Below are 22,172 nucleotides of genomic sequence, written 5' to 3' on the forward strand. Positions count from 1 at the left end.
TCATGTTAGTTTAAGCGAAAAAACGGTTAGACAAATTTTTAAAGTTTTACTAGTTTGCGAAAACGCACCATTTTGTGAAAATGTTGCGTCATTCGCATTCGCGGCAAATAATAACACACGAAACTAAATCAGCGCAACCGCTTTACGAAAGCAGTAAAAAGCCTAGAAATATTTGCCGAAAGTTTTTAGCAGACAGACACGCAAACAGCAGGGGAAGCCCCCAAAGGAGTATCACCGCTTTTGAGGAGGTGGCGTGGCGTGGGCGGGTCCGCTGCTGGAAAGAGGAAATTTACAGAAATTCTCACGGCGCCGAAAACTGTATCTTTCGTGACGTCATAGTTCGAAGAACCTAGAAACCTATTTTACTCCTTCAAGGCGTTTCGGTGTGACGTCACAAAATAGTTCCTTACATCTTAATTATCTGGTTTCGGTTCTGGGTAATTAGCCCCCCCCCCCCTTCTTTTAAAGCTAGGTGGTTTTCAAAAGTCCCCTTTAGGCTGAGAGTTTTACAATGTTTTACCTATGTGCAAGAACTTAATGTAGGCTATTTTTGTCGCTTTCGTATTGTCTTGCTGTTACAACGTTAATTTATTTTGAAAATAGGCAAGTCACAAATGCGGGGAAACATATATTGTATCAACGTTTCTAACAAAATTATGTTTAATACTGCAATGTTCAAGTCTGATGACCTGTATTTAACCTGCCATATTGTCAGGTGTTTGCCAAATTACTTCTTTTAAAGTTAGAAATTAACCAAGTGGTGTATTTTTGCCATTCGCGACTATAAAAATATTACACTCACATATACTCAGAGATAAATGCCATCCGGTTAAGCCAATAATAACCAATCCATTTTTTGAAGCATAATGGTTTGGGGATTTATTTAGACGTAGAAAGAGTATAAAAGCAGGTATATGGAAGGAGCAAGGTGGTAGGCATTTTGAACATTTCAAGAATATACCTTTATTCATTTTCACAATTTTCATTTTTGATGTTGAAAATAAATAAAGAGATATTTAAAACGGACTCAATGGCTACTTTTATATGGCCTTGACATCAATTTTTCTTATTGTTTACATTTAAAACGCTCGTTACTACAGAAAGGGCAGTTTTACACGATTTCAACAACGCGAGCCTTCAAAGGCCGAACCGAAAAATCTTATGAAGGAGTTAGATTTAAATTCGCAAAACCGCAATGATCCGAAGCAAATATTTTAGTTGGACTTCCTCCTCCAAAGGAGTGCCTCGTAGTTGCGGCGTCGCGTTATCTCAAATAAACTCTCCGAGCAGTTTTGCCGCTCTATGCCGCAAACGCGAAAGCCGCAAGTCGCAATTTGCACCCACGCGAGTCACATGCCGTTACCGTATAGCGATATCCTTCACTCCCGCGTAAATACCATTACCATAGTGCTTACGTAATGCCTAATGCTTGAGCCTGTCTTAGACGGTTTCTAGTACCCATCAGGTTGGCCAGGGTTTCTCAGCTGTTGCTTTAAACGTAAGTATAACAGCCAAGTTTTGCGGCCATATTAGCTCGAATTTAACTAATACGATCTATTGCTTGTACAGTTTTCAACAATTTTGGAGCAATCTTGTTCAGAACAAATCAGAATAATACTTGACAAGTGTGCACCCCAATTTAAACACTGAGTTGGGCAGATTGTGTGTTGGTTTCCTAATACTAAATCACGCTTGCGAATTCGCAAAGGCGCAAAGGGCAAAGCTTCCTTACCGAGTTGAACTTTTGCATTTCGCGGGGAATTTTAACTGAGTAAACATTAAGTCACCGTGATCCTGTGGTATTTCACAAAAACCTCGCATGTTCTTTCTGGACACATGCAATGCATCTAAAGGCCTCCAGCAGCCATTAGTACCTTTTAACTAAAACGTGTTAAGTTTTTTCTCATAATCTAAAATGAAAAAAAAATCATTTGGTACATTGCTAAAAGTGTTGCAAATTGCAACTGGGGTACCTATGGATGGTACTTTAATTGCAACAATTAAATGAAAAGAAGTTTACAACAACCTTTAGTAGGATTCGTGACGTCAAACAGATATATGCCGTGTAAGAATTGTGACGTCACACCCTAAACCATTCGCCCTACACCCCTGGATACCATCTTTAACAACAAATCGACGCATTGCGTTGCGCGACATTTAGCAAATCGCCAACTTTTTCCTGAAACTTTCCGCTACGGCATTTATATTTAGACGCGCTCATGGCGTTTTGCTCAAGTGGATTCTTCAATAGCAGACCGCGCCTTTTTCCCCTGAACTGAGTGAAATGTGCGACAATAGAGAGAGCGTGTTGTTATTGAAGCGGCCATTTAAACCGACCTAAAGCAAAAAGCGGCACCTTTTGGATTTTGCCGCTATTTTTACAGGGTTTGTTAAATTAGGTTAAAAAAGTGCACTTTAAAAGTTAAAAAAATTCAGTTTAAAGGTTAAAAAAGTTCACTTTAAAAGCTAAAAAGTTAATTTTAAAAGCTAAAAAGTTCACTTTGAAAAAGCTTGTTTAACACTTAAATTGAAAAAAGGGACTTCTGTTTTCATAGGATCCAAACAGTACTAAAAAAGGAACTTCAGGGCATGTTTAACAATAAACCAAGAACTAAAAAACGTCACTTTTAAAGAACCAAAATGCACGGTGCGTTTGGATGTAAACCGCAGCTTTAAATGCACATTTAATAAGTAACCTTGCGGTTTTTAAAGTGGCCAAGAGCAAAACGACTGGAGCTCGCAGCAGATCACGTGGTCATGACGTCACGACGACGCGAATCATTAACCACAGTGTTGTCATGGAAACGCTATTCGACCGACAGCGAGCAAGTGCGGTGACGTAAACGGCCCAGCGACGTTGAAATATTATTATTGTCTGTTGGCGGCGCGGATCGGAAAATTACGAGTTTTAGCCCCAACCCTCTTGCGGACAAGCAACGGTCACGTTCCAGGGGTTGCGTAGAAATATTTATAAAGGGGGTAAAATAACAGAACATTAGAAATAACACTTCATAACGCATATCACACAGTTTTTTTTTGGTTTACGACTTTAGTAGACCTAAAAAACGCACGAAGTTGGGCAGTGTTTTGCAGCGGTGCTGATGAACTTTTGATACAAGTTTATTTATTTTTTAGAACAAACAAATAATCTAGCATCAGGAACTATCTTCACTGGTCAGTGTATACAAATACTTTTTTATGGTCGGTAACACTGGTTTTTCGTAACTTACATTTATCAGTTCTCTAATAGTTTAAATGTTTTATAAGATAGAGTTTTTATTACGGGATTCTAGATATTATAGAGCCCGCTTAATATGTAACCAATCTGAACTCAAATTTAGTATGAAAGCAACCTAAAAATGTAATTTAAACCACTGAAATTTCAGTGTTTTCAAACATTACCCTGGGGGTGAAATCGTACCTTATTTTCCCTTGCGGTTACCCCCGTGTAGGGACCATCGCAGCATCGCAACCTTTATTGTGCGCGGTTTATTGTCCGCATCGTTTGTACAACGGCGTATAGAGGCTTTTCAGTAGATTTAGACTTGTGGGTGCGTTACGTTGACTTTTGCCAACAATGGCACCTTGCCTTATCACGGGGCGCTTTATTTTGGTTCGTTCACTTCGTTTACTACGTGATGTGTGGTGCAATAGTTGTTATGCCGCCCAAAGCGGAACTCGAAACCCTTTAAACCTGCTTTTTGACGCTAGTCCTACTGCGCTGCTAGAGCAGACGCCTTGTGTTCGTAAAATATATATATATAATTCCGCCTAGTTGGGTTAGAGTGCAATATTTTGTGTCTTATTCCAAAATTCGACATTTTGTGCGTATTGCCAGCCGATCTGATACTAAATGACGTCATTACTGTTACAACGTTACCGAATTGTTGCAACTAAATCTCGCAAAGCAATATTTTTTTAACATGGGCCAAAATTTGCTTTGTGATTCATTATCAAGCTACATTAGGTAATTCGTTACATTCCAGTAAGTTTGCCCACTTTACTCAAAATTTGCACTATTTTGTCAACGACGGCGTGTTTTACACCATTGCCACTTAATGTATTTCACATAGAACCATGTTAGTTAATTTTATTTTTTTATTTTTTGAGATATGGTATTGCAGGGCTTCAATCGCAATGACATTTCTTATTACTTTGTTGCACCACTTTTTTAATATATGCTGTAATATTAAATGATTCCTTTACGGACCGCTTAATTCGTTTGCCCGCCAACGGAAATTTACAGAGGAGAAAAAGCACATGGCCGAAATAATGTGACCCGGAGTAACCCAGGCTATGCTTGAAGTCCCTTCGTACACGCCCCCATCGTACACACCCCCTATCATAAACTTGTTTGTTCCCCACTTACCAAAAACGCTTCGTAATTACTTAAATCTCAAGGGGATAAGGCTGTTTGCATGGTTAAGTTTGTTTTTAGTAAAAACTGTAAGCCCAAATATTAATTTGAGGCCATATTTTTGGTATTCTTTTCAGGCCATTTTTCCAACCTTTGGTCTATAATTTGTTTGCCGATATAAAAAAATGCGGATAATTTTTTAATAAATGCTAGATTGGACTGATTTTAAATCGGAAATATTGATTTTAGCTAAAGGGTATAAAAGAGCACAGAAGTGATTGACTTAAAAATGTAGCCTTGGGTATTTTCGATGTGTAAATTAGCCCCAACGCTCTTAACCTTTTCACTAGATAGCTTCTCTACGATGTTGGGAGTAAATCAATAACTAATTGCAATTCAAATTATCATCTCACCGAGTTGAACCGTTAACAAGAACTTTAAAGCAAACAATTGTTTTGCCCACCCCCCAAATAGTGTCAGAAAGTCGTCCTTTTTTGTATCATACGCTGTTGTAACGCAAACCTGCTCCAAGCCTGTCAATCTACTATGTTGACTAATATTACACCCACACAGCGCACACTTTATAACGCTATGAAATTCAGACAAATTGTTGCATTAAAACACTGTGCTTGACCTCCATTTGATGCTAGCTGATTGTTTTTTTAGCTAAAAGGTTATATATCCTTATTGACGTCTATTAATTTGTATCAAGTTTACGGCGTGACAAATTGTTTTTACTTATTTGGTAATATAAAAAAACGTAGCTGCAAAAGAGTGTAGGCTCAAAATGACACAAACTGACTTGTTCAGATAGTTTTATATATACATATTGTTTTAAGTTAGTAATCGGTGACATGTTTTATATGATTGATTTCATTTGTCATTTACCAAGTTAACGTAGTTTGTTTTGACGAAATGCGGCCAATTTTTGTCGTCGCATCATTGCGCCACCAGGCGGTGAAGTGTCAACTTATGAAATAGAGATTTCAAACAAAAATTCCACAAACCGCTTACAAGTATACCGCAATTTTAAATCGTTTTGATTTGTTTTAAAGTAATCTTTCACTTCATTCGTTTCTATTGCCTTTCCAATTTTGCGTTTTTACTTATCAGCACTAATTGTTTTACGCTTTTGTTTTAATGCCAATGGGGATTGCTTTTGTTTTTGCAACTGCTGAATCAATTTAACCCTAGCAGCCTTGTCTGTGGCGTGGTGTGATATAGTCGGTTTTTAAGAGCAAACGAGCTATAGCGTACGCGCAAGTCGCTTCACTAATTATTAAGCTTCTAGTGCTGGCGCCAAGCTAACGCGGCCATTCTGTCATTAAAGAATAATAAAATGAATTTGAGTGCGGCATCCCATCGTTAGACAGGAAACATAAAAAGTGGCTTGAATTAACAACTAACCATAAAAACAGCATAATATAGATTTTTATTATTTCTTTCCGATAAGTCGAGTTAACGTCTCATTTGTCGCACCTACCTCAAAATTCTTTAAAAAGTGTGAAGTTCGACAAATCTAACGTTTTGTGAAATCAAGTTATGTTACCGGCATTCAACTGCAACTTTGATTAAACACGAAAGTTTAAAACTTAAATGAATATACGTAGATGAATTCCATAGCCCATACAAAAGCACATTCCATTGTGTAAAATGTTCAAACAAAACTAGATTCATTTTAAGCGGAGGTTGCAATTAGCTTTCACTGGAATTGGCGAAACAAATATTTAATATTTATTTTACATCTGAATACAGTCTCAGCAAAACAACAATTAAGGGTTCGTGGGGACATAGGCGGTCGGCAGCGTCAAGGAACTGTGTGCTTTAAAGGGTGTATGTAAATGAAGGCGAAGTGGAATGTCGAATGGTGCAATGGCGACATTATTAAGTTGTTAAATGCCAGAGGAACCGATATAAACGTGTTTGTGCGCTTTGGCGTCCAAATACTTTTTGACAGGTTTCAATTTGTACTTCTTTGCATTAAAAAAGAATATATTTGCTCCATACTAAGGCCTTATAAATGTTTCGTTAACAGTTATTTGATACCCCAAGAGAAATAAACCACTTGGTTACCACTTTGGTGAGGCGGTTAACTACATAATTATGAACATCATGCAAATTCTGACAAAATATACTTTTTCTTTGCGGCAAAACACGAGTCTATTCGTATCACTTGTTATTTTCGACCCAAATTTGTTTAAAGTAAAATTCACTTAAATAATTCGCATTTACCAAAAAGCGCCTATTTTAATTAGTTCTACGTTAAACATATTCGAAGTGAAATTGGACTGATGTACTAAAGAACAAGATCTTCGTGAGAAATGTTGGTGGTACATAAAATATTTTTGTTGTACGTAAACCTGTATTACCCAGGGAAATTTATTTGGTCGTAATTGACGTCTTTTTCGTTAATATTTGTTCAACTGTTCAATTGTGCTGCTTTACGCCATGTTGTCTGAAAGCGTTTAATCGCACATAAAGCTGAATGGTGTGACTTTAAGTTATCGCACCATTGCGAACCAAACAATCTCAGCCTTTTCTCCATTAGGCATTTACATGTGTTGATGGGAGTTTAATAACAACAGTTTATCGCCGACAATACAATCTCTTATCTCCAACCTGGAGCCATATGAATCTTTTAAGGCCGCAAATGTACAAATTGTGTTTACCTTAGCACTTTGCAACAGAGTAAACACAAGACTTACACTTGGGAAATCGTAAGCAGAAACTCCACCCACTTAAAACACTGTGCTGAAACGCAATGAGGTTCTAAATTTTTGACGTTGAATAAAATACGTTAAGCAAGTTGCCCTAGATTTGAAAGAGTTTCAAAAAATCCAGTGGCGCAATTCGGTTAATAGACTAAAAGGGCAAAAAGCAGGTCCAAACACGCCTGTGATTAGGATTTTAGCCGGTCCAATTGCTCTCAGTTTTCTGGTACCATTGAAATTATGTGGGTCACGTATCAACAAAGTCGGCCGGCAAATTGTCGGCTTTGCGTCGCGATTTGCGATCGAAGTGCGATTGTGACGTCAAACTACGTCACAGGCGTGACCTGTGACCCGAGGCGCGAACTGTACGGGTTTTGGGTGCGTCGTACCGCATGTGTGGGCCACTTGGTATACACTGCAGCTGCGTCAAGTAATATTTACATGGCATTTGACGCGCGGTTTAATGTACAAATCAAAGGCTGGCGTTGAAGTAAAATGTTGGTCATGTGAGTGCGAGATTGACAGCCATCGCAATATCCAAGTTCTGCTCTTTTTTGACTGAATCTATAGGTTAAAGCAGCGTTTCTCAACCGGTGCGCCATGGATTATTGCCAGGTGCGTTGCGGGCAAAGCAAAAACAAAATTGTTATATTTAAAACATATGTCTTTACTTTCGTTTTCGCCTTAGCTCATCGATCCTCAGTATTTTTAAAAAAGATAATCAATATGAGGAAAAATTGTGTAATTCTACACGTGTGCCCTACAGTGAAAAATGGTTAAGAAACGTAGTGTTTTACGATTGCAGAACTACAAGCGACTAAATGTTTTTCCTCCCCAAAACGCGGTGTTCTAAACCTCAATCCAAGAACACAATCTGAAAATTGCGCTTTGACCTTTTCCGAAACTGCGTTGGGTTACTCGTGACTTCAAAGGCCCACTTTATAATATTTAAAGTCATGTGATGTGTGGTAGTGTCAAGCGTTCGAATGTTGCCAAACGAACAAAATTGTTTTTTGCCGTTTGTAAGCGAACTAATAGCTTTTGTTCTTGTCATCTTTACTTCTATTCACAGGCTTCACTTAAAATCGAGTAGAATATATCACACAAGAAATAACATCACGGTTCACAAGGACGTGGTAAGAATATCAAATCCCATACAGAAGTAGGTATACTTTTGAACGTTTGGAATAACTCTTTATTCATTTTGCAACACCATTATTCATTTTCAGATGTTGAAAATGTTTAAAGAGTTATTCGAAACGTTCAAAATGTTACCTACTTCTGTATGGGTTTTAATATTCTTACCACGTCTTACTACAACCTCCAACCAGCATGCTTTAAGTTCACAAAGCGTGGTTTTATTTCTATATTTTCTTATATGTAGAGTATGTAGACGCTGCAGTATCCGTGAAATTCGCAGCCGTTACCAGCAAAGGTTGTTCGGGTTGTGACGTCACAAGCTGTGACGTAATTGCCTCGCCCGCGGGCGAAACACTCCCCGTTTCCCGAACTACGTCGCCTTTGCGCAAAAAAAGAAATATCGAACTTCTTTCGAGCTCAATCGCCCACGCAAAACCTCGGGTAAGGTCAGGTCTGCAGCCGCCGTGAGATTTTCTGTAATTTTCCCGCTGCCCCGCCCACCACACACCCACTCGAGGCGAACTTCGCTACACAGGGAACCCCCGAAAACTGTCAGCTAAGATTTTCACCAGAAAAATACCCGCTCGGTTGTGACTGCAAAAGCGCAGAGATTGCAGAATTAGCAAAGAGTTCTGCTTTTGTGCTGAAATCATGTTGACATTGACTCATGGGATCGAAACTGCGCGTTCGAGAGCAGGGTTTTTTTTAAGGTGCGCAGACGTGCAACTGCGCAGCACCAATCTGATTGTCGCGCAGAATTTGAAATCTTTATCAAGATTTACTGAAAACCAGAGAGTGAATAAACATTGGAATAGCAAACAAAAGAAAATATGAAAACGCCATGTGAACTAAAAGGCAATGTGAATTAAAACGCCTTTAACCAAATCAATTTCTACTGTGCTCTCTTAGCATTCACTAAATTCTAATTAAGCCTCTCACGCACAATTTGTCATCTTTGTCAAGATTTACTTTTAAGCCAGAAAACCAGAACAAAGTGTATAAACATCGGGAAAGAATAAAAGTAGAAAAACGTCGTGTGAAGTAAAAAACGAATTACTTTCTTAACATTCTGTGCACCAATGTCAGTAATTCACACATCTTTCAGTTTGTTCGAGACTCAAAAATAAAATGCTTTGGATGGTTTGAAAATGTCTATAAACCGCGAGACTTGAAGGGCGAAATTAGTCGATCAATTACGGATTTCGTGCAAGCAAGGACAGGTCACACAACAAGTATAGCTTTCACGACATAAGCCTAAGGCCACGGAGCAGTTTTCGGGGATTACAAGAATAACTTATTTTAATAATAAGCCAGTCGAACTCAAATTTCCGGTTTCAATAAGGACTTCAGCGTTCTTCTTTGTGACATGCCATGACGTATTTTCTGATACGTGGTCAGGGGCTACAAGTTTGAGAATCCTTGCTTTTGAGAGGTTCCTCATTCTGCACTGTTGAAGACTGTTAAAGAGCACAGCAAACGCAGAATACAATCGCCAACCGTTCTTGACGACACCTGATTGGTTGAACCGTGTTGAATCAGACAACACCCCTTTTTGAAGAGCACGCCCCTCGCAGCCAACGGACAAACAAAATTGAAGCTTTATCAAAGAGAGAAATTTTGGCCGACTCTTCTTTTATTCGTCTAACCATCGTTTTATCGCAGAGCTAACATCCCCTGCAGCGCGTTCCCTGAAAATCGATTCATAGCGGGGAAGTTGCGAGGCAAGGAAATTAGAATATTGCGCCACTTCTCATTCGCTGTCTCGTCCCATTTGAATACTGGAATTTTATTTATATACGGCGGATTTAAAATATGATTTTGAACTTCATTCTATAAATGCAGTGTTTTTTTATAAATATGGCGTTTTAAAATGTTTTTTCATTACACAACAACTTATTTACTTTTCTCAAATAGTTTGCTATTTTGAGCAAAATTTAGCATTCAAATATTTTTGTCAGATTAAATTGTCAGTTTTATTTCATTTCATGTGACTTATTATCAAGCCATTTATCCCGTTTACCAAAGAAAAAATCATATTTTTATTTTGTGGCCTGATGTTTAATTGATTGGTAATACCCCTTAGATCTCCAGATATTTGGCTCGTAAATTAAGCACGTGAGAAGCAAACAACTTAGCTTGTCAATGTTTTATGGCTGAACATAGAAACCTAAAACAGTCTGAAAAGAGAGCGCACTAAACTCACGCTTGGTATGATCTTTTATAACACATTTAAAAAAAAAAAAACAGCATAAAAACACTTACATTGTCTTATCGTGAAAACGCGAAGTTGTCAATATAATTATTGATTTATAGTTTTCGCAATGTTTTTTATATTAACTTTATAGTTGAAGTACATTTTGAAAGACACTATAAAAATCATTCCGTCTTGGTGAGACAATGTTAACGGACTTTAAAAAACAAAAATATCAACTTTATCAGACTTAGTTATTATCTATTCAGTTTGCAAATTTCCAAAGGACGGCTGAAAACTTACTTTCTCGCAACTAAAAATTTAACAGTTTATTGAAAAGCTATAAGCACTCAATATACAGAGTGACGCCCTAATATTTTCAACTGTTAGTTTGGCAAGGAATTGTAGCGTATGTAACTTATCACAAGTACACCAAGATTAATCTTAATTTATAACAATTTACCTTGGCATATTAATTGTCGATCCTTCCATTTTTATTCGGTGAATTTCCTCTTCAACTGTATTGAACAACTTACTTAATTGTCCAGTTAAACCGCGCTGCGCAAGTGTAGCAAAACGAATGTGGCTTTAACCGAATTAACCGCATATTTATGTCGACTATTATTCTTTTGTTTTTCCAGGAAACGTTGCATACAGTCAGTGCAAGTGATTCGCCACGAAACCTCGGTTTTCCATCGGGGGAATTGCAAATCTTTTAGAAGTAAAATACACAGAATGGGAAAATAAGAACGTTATTATTTCGGGAAATTTTTTCGTTTTTTAAAATCGCATTGGGGGCTTTTGATATTGAACAAATTTATCATAGTTAACCGCTCACTTTCTAAAAATAATAATGCTTTTTCCCAGGAAAAATTTTCAACTGCAAAATTTAGTTTGGCACTAATGGACTAAATATTCCTGCGTGGTTTAAGGAACTAACAAACTGTTGAAGCCTGTTCACTGATCACAGAGGTTAAAAATGTTTCATGCTTTTATTAACAAATCGATCAATTTACAAAATAATCTTTTTAGTGATTCGAAGCAATTGCTATTTGTTCGTGCACTAAACTAAATAATTTTACGCCAAGCATTTTATCACAGGTATTTTTAAGTTAGGAAGAACTTCACATGGTTGGCATATCAGTTTTGAAAGTGTTTCCAAACAGAATAAAATTGTTTTTTGAAAGTACTGGTTATACGACTTAGATCGCACGCATTCCTAAGAGATGTTTTTGTTCCTCTATTGTGATCCTGGTTTTGGCGGAGGGCATCCAACGTTTAAGGAAAATGTCATCAAACAAATAATCTTAAAAAAAAAACGGTAGTTAAGTTTACTTGGTGAAGTTTTGCTTTACTAAAATTATTCATGGAATTATTTGCTGCAATGCTTCTAGCATTTGTTTGTGTTTTGTCGTAACATTGTAGGCACTAGTTCCTGTTTTTTATAGCCTTTGAATTGATTTTACAAGCGTGTCAATGTCTCTGGTTTGAAAGAAACACTTTGCCGGAGCAAGGTTTAATTGCGCCTAATAAAAAACGATCATTGAAGAACTGAAAAACAAGCCTTTGAAATGGCCTGACAATGACTGCGCATTTAAATTTTACCTTATATTCAAAATTCGTTAAAGAAAGGACGCGCTGTGACGTCATCGAGTTCCGCATTTTTAAAAAGGCGCAACTGCCCGCAAAACTTCGAGTCAATATGAATTTCGATTTTAAATCGCTGCAACAAAAGCCTATAAATAGCCCACAGTTCCCTGTTGGATCTGTACGGAAAATATTTGGGGGGATTACCGCGTAGGACTGCGACGGCCCTGTATAAGCGGCAAAGAGGAAATTTACAGGAACTTTTGCCTCGAGTAGAATTCCTTGGCCAAAAGGCAAATTCGCTAAACTCGAAGAGCGATTTTTTTGCAGCATTCAGAAGCACTACGTCAATATTTGCTTGTCTAAAACTTTTTAATGAATATTTTGTGAATTTTTTATACTGATATCAGTCGCAACGCCCGATCCCGCCTTTCTGTACATCTCTTGATTTGTTTTATAGGACCCTATTTAGAGTTGCTAACACTGAGAAAAGTAGGTTGTTTTAATAAGACGTCATATGCATTTTACTTTATGGTAAATCGTTATTTTTTCTGCCAAAAAAATCGTATTGACCACGTATCTGTTTAAATCAGAATCGTTTTAAAACCAATTCAACTTGCAAAAACGGCTGCAACTGCCTGCTATACCCCCAGTGATAAAATAGTCTTTTTTATCCTTTAAACTTCTTAGATTTACTTGATCTAGGCCAGTGTTGAGCTATTAACATTTTGTGCCCCCCTGGTCACTTTAGGGAAATATACGCCACGAAACGTCACAAAGGACATCTGGGAACTCATAAAGAAAGCCACATATTTTAGTTTACTGACAAATAATTATTAAATGATAAATAGTATCTTTCCGTGGCCATTATGTGCGCATTTTGAAAGCTAGCAAATTATTTTCCTAGCCTTTTTCAAGCATTAGCATATAGTTGGGTAATGGGTATACTAGTAGATCTTGTTTGTTTACATTAATGTTTGCTAAAAACCCAACCGTCAACCATGTATCGCGTTGCCAATGGCACCAATGACGCAAAACCCTTATCAATGTGTTAAGTCGCCACATACATTTATTAAGCTACTTGAACTGAAATTGTTTTTTTTACAGCATCTTATGTAACGAGCGACGAGCGTGCTTCCGGGCGTGTGTTACGAAACAATGGGCCCTTTGTGAATAAAGAATGTTGGACATTGGACTAGTTTCATCAATTCATTATCTTAAAACTACAATGCAAAGCTATGACTTAATGGGTTTGGGGTTAAGTAAATGATCTGTAGTCATGCAATGTTTGACAACTACATATGTCCTCTTATTGAAGTACAGCAAACAACTAAACCACCATAAACTGTTTAAAAGTTAAGGGTAGGTAGGACAAGTTCCACGTGATCTACGTAATATTGTTTCGCAGTTATATTATGCTTTAACTAAAATTCGCTTGAATGAAACAAAATTATGGTAACTGGGCTCTATTTTAAAGAATAAGTGTTTGGTGAATATTTTTTATACTTGTGTTTTTTAGTTTTAAAAGAATAAGACGCAAAGCCGACTAAGCCAAAAAGGGTCATTAAACTTAGTTAATAAACAGCTGAACAACTGCAGTGTGTGCAACAGATCCCAGACCGCAAGGATTTTTTTTCAACAAACAACTTCAAATAACCTTTAAATTCACCTGCATTTGACTCGGCCAGTTGAAAATCGCAAACCAGACTTCCGTAAACATTTAATATTATTAATTGGAAATGTTGCAAAGGAGAAGGGAAAGCTGCACAAGGCCAGTGAAATTCCACTAACACCCACGCCCCCAATTTGCGTGCTTAATGACTTTAATCTGTCCGAAGTCCAAATGGGGTGTGGGGGGAGCACTTAGAACGGGTTGCTTGTGACAAACAGCCTTGACTGCTTTTCCGGGGATTGAAGTAGATAGCCGGAATTACGAAGGCTGTGAGAGCTATTTGTTAAATACTGAGCAGACGCCGAAAATTAAACGATATGGCTTGTGATTTTTTGTGTTGTTTAACACTGCATTTTTAATTAAGCCATTAGGCCCCATGCTTTTTTAACTTTAAGTAGAATAATTTTCTTGCCAGAACGCGTAAAAAAATTCAGAGATTACGTCACAAAATTACGTCATAACGTGATGTCTAAAGCAAGTATCCTAAAGAAACCTCGTATAATACCGTGAGTGTCGTGAAATCCCAGTTTTAATACAGTTAGGAAGATGGCGGAATGACCGTGTAACAAAACGACTGGTAACATGTAAAAATCTCTAAATGTCCACTTTCACTGTACGCTTTTTAATTTTCTATTTCTTTTTTAGTTTACAGAGTCACTTCGTAAAAATAGATTTAGTATTCGACCAAAAATGAACCACCATCTTCAAGAATCATAATATATGTAAATCTTAACACTCATACCACCCACAAAGGACCGCCCCAAATGTATGGACGCGATAGCTTATCTGTATTATCGCACACATATATCCCGGCTTGCTTAAGGCCAAACTGAGATGCTTAAACAAGAAGTGTTTGCTAGACATGAATAACTCACCGCCGTTAAATTACCTTTTAAGTCGACAAGACACGTTACTGTGCATAGTAGTGTGTACCTATCAGTCAAGTTTAGCGTTGATTAGGGTCTTACTATCTCGGGTAAATCCAAATCATCAATCTCCCGTCTCAAAGATTTTGTCTTACGGCGCCAGCAGTTTACTAGCCGATAAATTAACCCGCAATTTGAAATCTGCATTCATAACCCCGCCGTATAATATATGAATCAAAAGTGGTAAATACATTTTTAAATACATTTTTTATAATATATAAACTACAACTTTGGGTTTTCGGTTCAAAACGTCAATCGTTTAGGCTGCATTTTTTTCCGAAACGTGAAATCTTTTACGACAGCTTTGTAATATTGTTCTTCGTGGTTCGTGATTTAAGTAGTAGAAATAAAAAGAAACTGCTTCAGAAAGTGGCAATTTACTGTTAAAAATTTCTTTAAAAAACATCCTAACTTAACGGTGGTTTTGGAAAATTTGTGAAAATGATTGCCGCATAACCATGCAATGTGCTCAAGTTACCACAAAGAGATAAATAGCAGGACCCTTTTCAACTTACACATTTTGAGCATGGAAAACTCATAATTTGTAAGTGCAAAGTGTTGATAGTTAAATATACACTCTTGCTCTTAAAACGGGTCAATACCTTCCCCTTTGTACTTGACTATGACAATACTTTTTGTATATACGTGGCTTCGAGCATCGGGAGAAATACAGGAAAATAAAACAATGAGTTAAATGTCAAATCTACTGTATTGGATTCAAACCCAACCTTTACGAAATTACGTAACACAGAAGTACCATCATGTCGGCGCGCATTTGAGATTCCACATTAAGTGTTGTTTATGTTAGGCTTGTGTGGTTAGATATTCTATCAGCATAAGTGTAACGTACAGTCTAAAGTCAACATTATTACTTTCAAAATCAAACTTCAAGAAATCGAAACAAATGAGTTTTTAAGGAATAGAATCACATGACACCACGGTGTAAAGGTCAGACGCAAGATAGTGAGAGTTTGGTCATAGCGGCGCACATTTAAGATTCCACATTAAGTGTTGTTTATGTTAGGCTGGTGCGATTAGAACGTTAGATGCTCTATCAGCAAATGTAAGGTACATTCTAACTCTAAAGTCAACATTATTACTTCTAAAATCATCGAAATTGAATCACACCACGACCAGCCAGCGTTGACGCAAAATTGACGGGCGTCTAGCCTATGACGTAGTAAAGTGCGTCACTAATCTGATGGGAGTCAAGCTGCACATGTCGCGAAATTATCCTCGCAAATCTCGAGATGTTTCGTCGTGGAAATACGCGTGGGTGAAATTTCGGTAAAATGTCGCGACAAATTATTACCGCCATAAGGAGCATATGTCGCAATGAATGGGATTTTTGCGATTACATTCTTGCATTCACTTATGTCTTGGAATAATTGTTTCACTCCCACTCGTTTTTTTTTAAGGCGTATAGTGGTAAGACAGTGGTTCTCAAACTTTTACGCTGCGACCCGTACACTAAGCGTCAGTACAACAACTCAGCTTTGGCGGCGCATTTCTAATCGCTAACTTTTCGTAAGCGAACAAAAAATAAGAGGTTAGCTTAAATAAGTTCTAATTTCATTGATATGAGCCATGTCTTGGTATTGTAAAAGAAAAAGAAAACTTGAGATCATTCGTTCGTTATGTTGTTAGTTGGTTGGTTTATCATTTCACGATTTGTAAGAAAAAGATCATTTATCCGGTGTAAATTTCATCTAATAAGAACAAGCCTAAGTTAAGATTTTTGTGATATTAACTTTATAATCCCATCAGTATATTCTGCTCCTGTCAATTCAGACGTTAGAAAAAATAATAATATTAAACAAATATAGAACGTCGGAACATCAACAATATATATAATTTTAGTAAAAAATATTTAGGTCGTTAATGAAAGGAAACACGTTTCATATACATAATATGTTAGGTGGATTCCAATGTATTAATTTAGGTGGTAAACTCACCATTAAAAAGCGGCAATTAGCCTTTAAGTCGGGAAAAACCCTTCAAGACAAGTGATTCTTAAGTGATAAAACAATTCTCAGACATGATTGCACCGTACGCTGCATTTGCGGTAGGGTAATTCCCCCTTTTCGGTTCCGCTTCACCGATAACCGCCAACAAAAAGCGACGTCTCGAAAACCGGTCATTTTCGTTGAAATTTAAAGTGCTTGAAACTTGCTCGAGTGAACTTGGAGGCGAAACGTTTAAATGCGCGAGCACCGGGGGAACCACCGCGGGGATTCACCGAACTGGCAAGCACCGCGAAACTCTCAAGGGAAGTTGACGTTTCACAGCGAAACAACCATTGCCTGAAGGCGTTCCTAGTGCTTTCAATGCAATATAAATTATAACAGTATGTTGAGAGTGCATAAAGAGATATTCGAAACGTTCAAAATGCTTCCTACTTCTGTATGGGATTTGATATTGTTGCTACGTCTTACTACAACCTCCAACCATTATCTTAAACTTTATTCGAAACCTTCACAATATGCTACCCACTTCCGTATGGGCTATGATATGCATTATACGTCAATCTTCAACCTCCAGCCATTATCTTAAGCGTAATTCGAAACGTTCAAAATGCTACCTACATCTGTATGGGCTTTGATATTCTTACTACGTCCGAATAGTGAAACTATACAACCTCCAATCATTCTTAAAAATAAATAGTGTACATCAAGTCTTTTATCCTCTTTTCTTCTAAAATGAACAGATTGTTTTAAAAAATCACATGCAAATTATTGACTTTTACGTGTTTGTTTAAACAAATCTTATTTCCAAACAAAGCACAAATGCCTTAAAATCAATCCAAGTTTCCATTTTTTTCATTTAAGTTAAAAAAACGGTAACGAACGTCTTTATAGCGACCACACTTTGCAAAGAGCTAAAAATCGTGTAAATTCATGGGTGTAAATCGAGCGAGCTATTTTTGAATAAATTTTTTTAATACAGAAAATACAAAAAAAATTGAAACAAAAGTATTGTTTACATTACAAAGAGAGTATATTGCCCTTCAAAGGGGGTCTAAACTTAAGGAAAACAGAGATTTGATTAAAAGTTGAGCTTTGAATTTCCAGAAGAACTGGTACTTAACCTATCGAGTAGTTCCTGTTTACTGTTCACCCATCACTTCACTTTTCGCTTACGTCATTCTGACTTACGAGGTCCTTGTTTTGCGAGCGCCTTACAAAGCTGCAAAACTTGTTTTCGCGTCTGCAAAAAGTGCATGTCGCAATCGAAAGCATTTGGTTCGCGGGGATGCGCGATTTCGGTTGACTCTTTTAAGTCAATCACGTGATACAATTTAGGGCGTCATGTGACATTTAGGCTACTGTCAAATTCAGCACAGCCGTTTCACATCTACCTTTGATTTTATAACTGATGACCTACGGTGATAAAAAGGCCGTGTTGTGGTTCTAGTCTAGTTCATCAATGATGAGGTCAAATTACTAATCTAGATTAATTGTATAGAAGTCATTTTCCCCGGAATGAAGTCACTATTTGCTTTTACCCTTTTATAAGTAAAAAGACCAACTTCATTAAAGTTTTTCTTTGGCCACTGTTTGAATTAGATTTATATTTGGGTCTCTTTGTTACATTTTGTGCAACATCGTGGCTATTCGCTCCATACCTACTATACATTTTTGTCAAATAAACAAGTTGGTTAAAATACTTGTAAATGTCCCGTTGATCTCGAAACAAATTAATCTATTTTTTTTTTTAATTTTTTTGAATTTATAAGAATTGTTGTCTGACTTTAAACAATTTAACTGAAACTGAAAAAAAATTACGAATGCTTTAGGAACCTCGTTACTTGGTTCTAGATACCTACAGTTTGTAACCTACTATTTTTGGAAAAAAATTCTTTTCAAGGTTAAATCGCTCGGTTGAATCATCAATCAAGGAATAAGTTCCTGTGTTAATTTGATATTGGATCGGCACCGATACCACCCTGGTATCGGTCGAGTGCCGATACCAGCCTAGTATCGGACAAGTACCGATACCACCCTAGTATCGGACGAGTACCGATACCACCCTAGTATCGCACGGTTTTCGATACCACCCTAATATCGGACGAGTACCGATACCACCCTAGTATCGGACGAGTACCGATACCACCCTAGTATCGCACGGTTTTCGATACCACCCTAATATCGGACGAGTACCGATACCACCCTAGTATCGGACGAGTACCGATACCACCCTAGTATCATACGAGTACCGATACCACCCTAGTATCGGACGAGTACCGATACCACCCTAGTATCGGACGAGTACCGATACCACCCTAGTATCGGACGAGTACCGATACCACCCTAGTATCGGACGAGTACCGATACCACCCTAGTATCGGACGAGTACCGATACCACCCTAGTATCGCACGGTTTTCGATACCACCCTAATATCGGACGAGTACCGATACCACCCTAGTATCGCACGGTTTTCGATACCACCCTAATATCGGACGAGTACCGATACCACCCTAGTATCGGACGAGTACCGATACCACCCTAGTATCATACGAGTACCGATACCACCCTAGTATCGGACGAGTACCGATACCACCCTAGTATCGGACGAGTACCGATACCACCCTAGTATCGGACGAGTACCGATACCACCCTAGTATCGGACGAGTACCGATACCACCCTAGTATCGGACGAGTACCGAAACCACCCTAGTATCGGACGAATACCGATACCACCCTAGTATCGGACGAGTGCCGATACCACCTTAGTATCGGACGAGTACCGATACCACCCTAGTATCGGACGAGTACCGATACCACCCGAGTATCGGACGAGTACCGATACCACCCTAGTATCGGAGGAGTACCGATACCACCCTAGTATCGGACGAGTGCCGATACCACCCTAGTATCGGACGAGTACCGATACCAGCCTAGTATCGGACGAGTACCGATACCACCCTAGTATCGGACGAGTACCGATACCACCCTAGTATCGGACGAGTACCGAAACCACCCTAGTATCGGACGAATACCGATACCACCCTAGTATCGGACGAGTGCCGATACCACCTTAGTATCGGACGAGTACCGATACCACCCTAGTATCGGACGAGTACCGATACCACCCGAGTATCGGACGAGTACCGATACCACCCTAGTATCGGAGGAGTACCGATACCACCCTAGTATCGGACGAGTGCCGATACCACCCTAGTATCGGACGAGTACCGATACCAGCCTAGTATCGGACGAGTACCAATACTCTACCGATTGGCATCGGATATTATGGGATATTTTCTGTAGTTTTAACAATCATGTTTTAAAGGTCCTCAATGATGTAAGGACAATTAATTATTATCGAACAACAAATGTTTGGGCGACAATTCGTTACCAGTTGAACTTTGCAATGTTTTTCTTGCGGCGCCAAATCGCATGTAACGACCTTATCGGCGCAAATTTGCAAAACAACCGCACTCAACCCGCAAATGCGTCGACGTCATTATTTCGCGCATTCGTCTCTTTAAAGATGTTTGTTCATGTCATGCAAACACTGAAAGCGCCACTCTGCCGAAGCGATAAGTGTTTGCAGACTTTAAAGCGTGCATGAAATTATCCTAATAAATCACGCTAACGTAAAGTATGGAGAAATGAAGCGGCGCAGAAGTCCAGGAAGATTCATGCAGCATTTGTGAAAATTTTGAATGTTTCAATAAAGGTACTAAATCCATTAGATTCGATAAAATCGATAGAATATATTAGCTTTAGTATTTTGTTGAAATTACTAAAAAAACGTATATTGTGTTCCAAAATTTTAAATATTTCATAAGATATAATTGCTGTAGGTTGTAGTTAGACCTAAAATGGTATCAAATCCCACACAAAAATAGGTATTTTTTAAAAATATATTTAGACGCAGAATGAATGTCAAAGCCCAAACAAGGGCAGTTGTATTTGTAAACATTGGAAAATAATCTTTTTGCACTTTTCGGAATTACGCAAAAAGTTAAAAATATTCTACACACTTCTATATGGGCTTATGATTTTCATTCTACGCACATCTACAAACTCCAAAACCTCTGTATGTTTGCCGCTGCGGTCTGTCAAATAGGCGAACGCTCGTTAAACTATTGCGAAGTCCAATCGTAAAGTAGATTGGCAAACACGTTGCAGCCTTATCGAGGAAAAACTCGACCTTAAACAAACAACACTTAATTTGCGCTACGATTACATTTGCATTTTAAACTGGGAGTCAACTTCGTGGTTAAAATACGCTATTTACAAGATAGCAATGAGAAAACGTATACCGCAAGATCACGTAGCAATGTGTGTAAGTGTATATTTGTGGAAAGTCTGCTGGGGCCAACATGTTACTAATTTATTTTTATATTGAGTTGAACTAATGTACCGCCTTGTGTGTCATACGTGTTATTTCAAAGGTTGTTTCTTGTGTGCATTCTGAACAACTAACATGCGGCTAACCTTTACGTTGTTGTAGCATATCTAACTGATTTATATTAATACAAGCTGCTTGAGAGTATACTCTTGGTGTATATTCCATGTGTTATTTTTCGAATTCTGTTTCTAAACGTTACAACACAACAAAGTAAACATAAGACGAACTAATAACTATTGTTTTTCCTTTGGGTAATCACATCCAAAGATTTTTTGTAACTCGGAATTTGGCATTTGAAATTTTGAAACTTGGTATTCAGTACTTAAGAAGCGATGGAAATAATTTACTAGTTCTTCAGTGCTCGACGTTCAGGCTTTCAAATACGTCACGAATATTTCATTTGTCGTAATGCGCCACGTCAGTTGTTGTCAGATCAAAAATTAAAAGTCAAATAAATTCTGCACTGAGTGTCTGCCCGAAAAAGTTACTGCAATTGACACAACAATGGTCAACGCCATTTCAAAGAGAGGCAATCGAGAGAATGATTGCTGACAAAAGTGATTTTGAAAATGCTGACTTGTATTTATAATCACGTCAGCCTTAAACTAACTGCCGTCGTTAAGGTTGCTTCGTTTTGCCTTGGAAGTCAAAAACTCCAATAATTCCTTCTCAAGTCAACCAAAATCTAGGTATTATCAACACAACTCTCTTACAATGCTCATAATATACTACAGGCCCAACTAGGGCATGGACGATACTTGGATTGCCATAGCTGATATTTTGGACGAACATTTCGCCTTATGATCTCATAGCAAACAACGTCATTACTATGGTCATGTGAGCGAAATTCCCAAATTGTACAAATCATTGGTAACTCTATTTATCTTCAATTTTTAATGGATTATTTACTTAGAAACCTACACCTCACAAACTAGAAAACTATTTGTTTGATCACAAAACAAGTCTGTAGCCTATTGCACAAATTAATTTGGTATTGCATGGGCACCGATACCATCCCAATATCGGACAAGTTCCAATACTATCGCTTGGCGTCGGGTATCGGCTACGATATTATCGGACATCCATAGGCCCAACTACTGCGAGTAAAATTAAGTAGAGTAAATGTCTTTACAGCAATAGCTTGACATCTGACGACAAAGAGAAAACTAGCAAATCGTGTGTTTCCAATTTAACGACATTCAGTAGAGTTGTATTAACTTGTTTACT

The 22,172-nt window shown here is 37.9% G+C and overlaps 1 protein-coding gene across 1 annotated transcript in view; it reads right to left on the bottom strand.

Moving 5' to 3' along the window:
* The window catches only part of LOC146131909 (uncharacterized), a 54,849-nt gene that overhangs the window by 30,798 nt on the left and 1,879 nt on the right, over positions 1-22,172 (bottom strand). The gene's annotated exons all lie outside the window — the stretch shown is intronic.

This window comes from Ascidiella aspersa, chromosome 9 (assembly GCF_963924565.1).
Source record: "Ascidiella aspersa chromosome 9, kaAscAspe10.2, whole genome shotgun sequence".
Lineage (NCBI taxonomy): Eukaryota > Metazoa > Chordata > Ascidiacea > Phlebobranchia > Ascidiidae > Ascidiella > Ascidiella aspersa.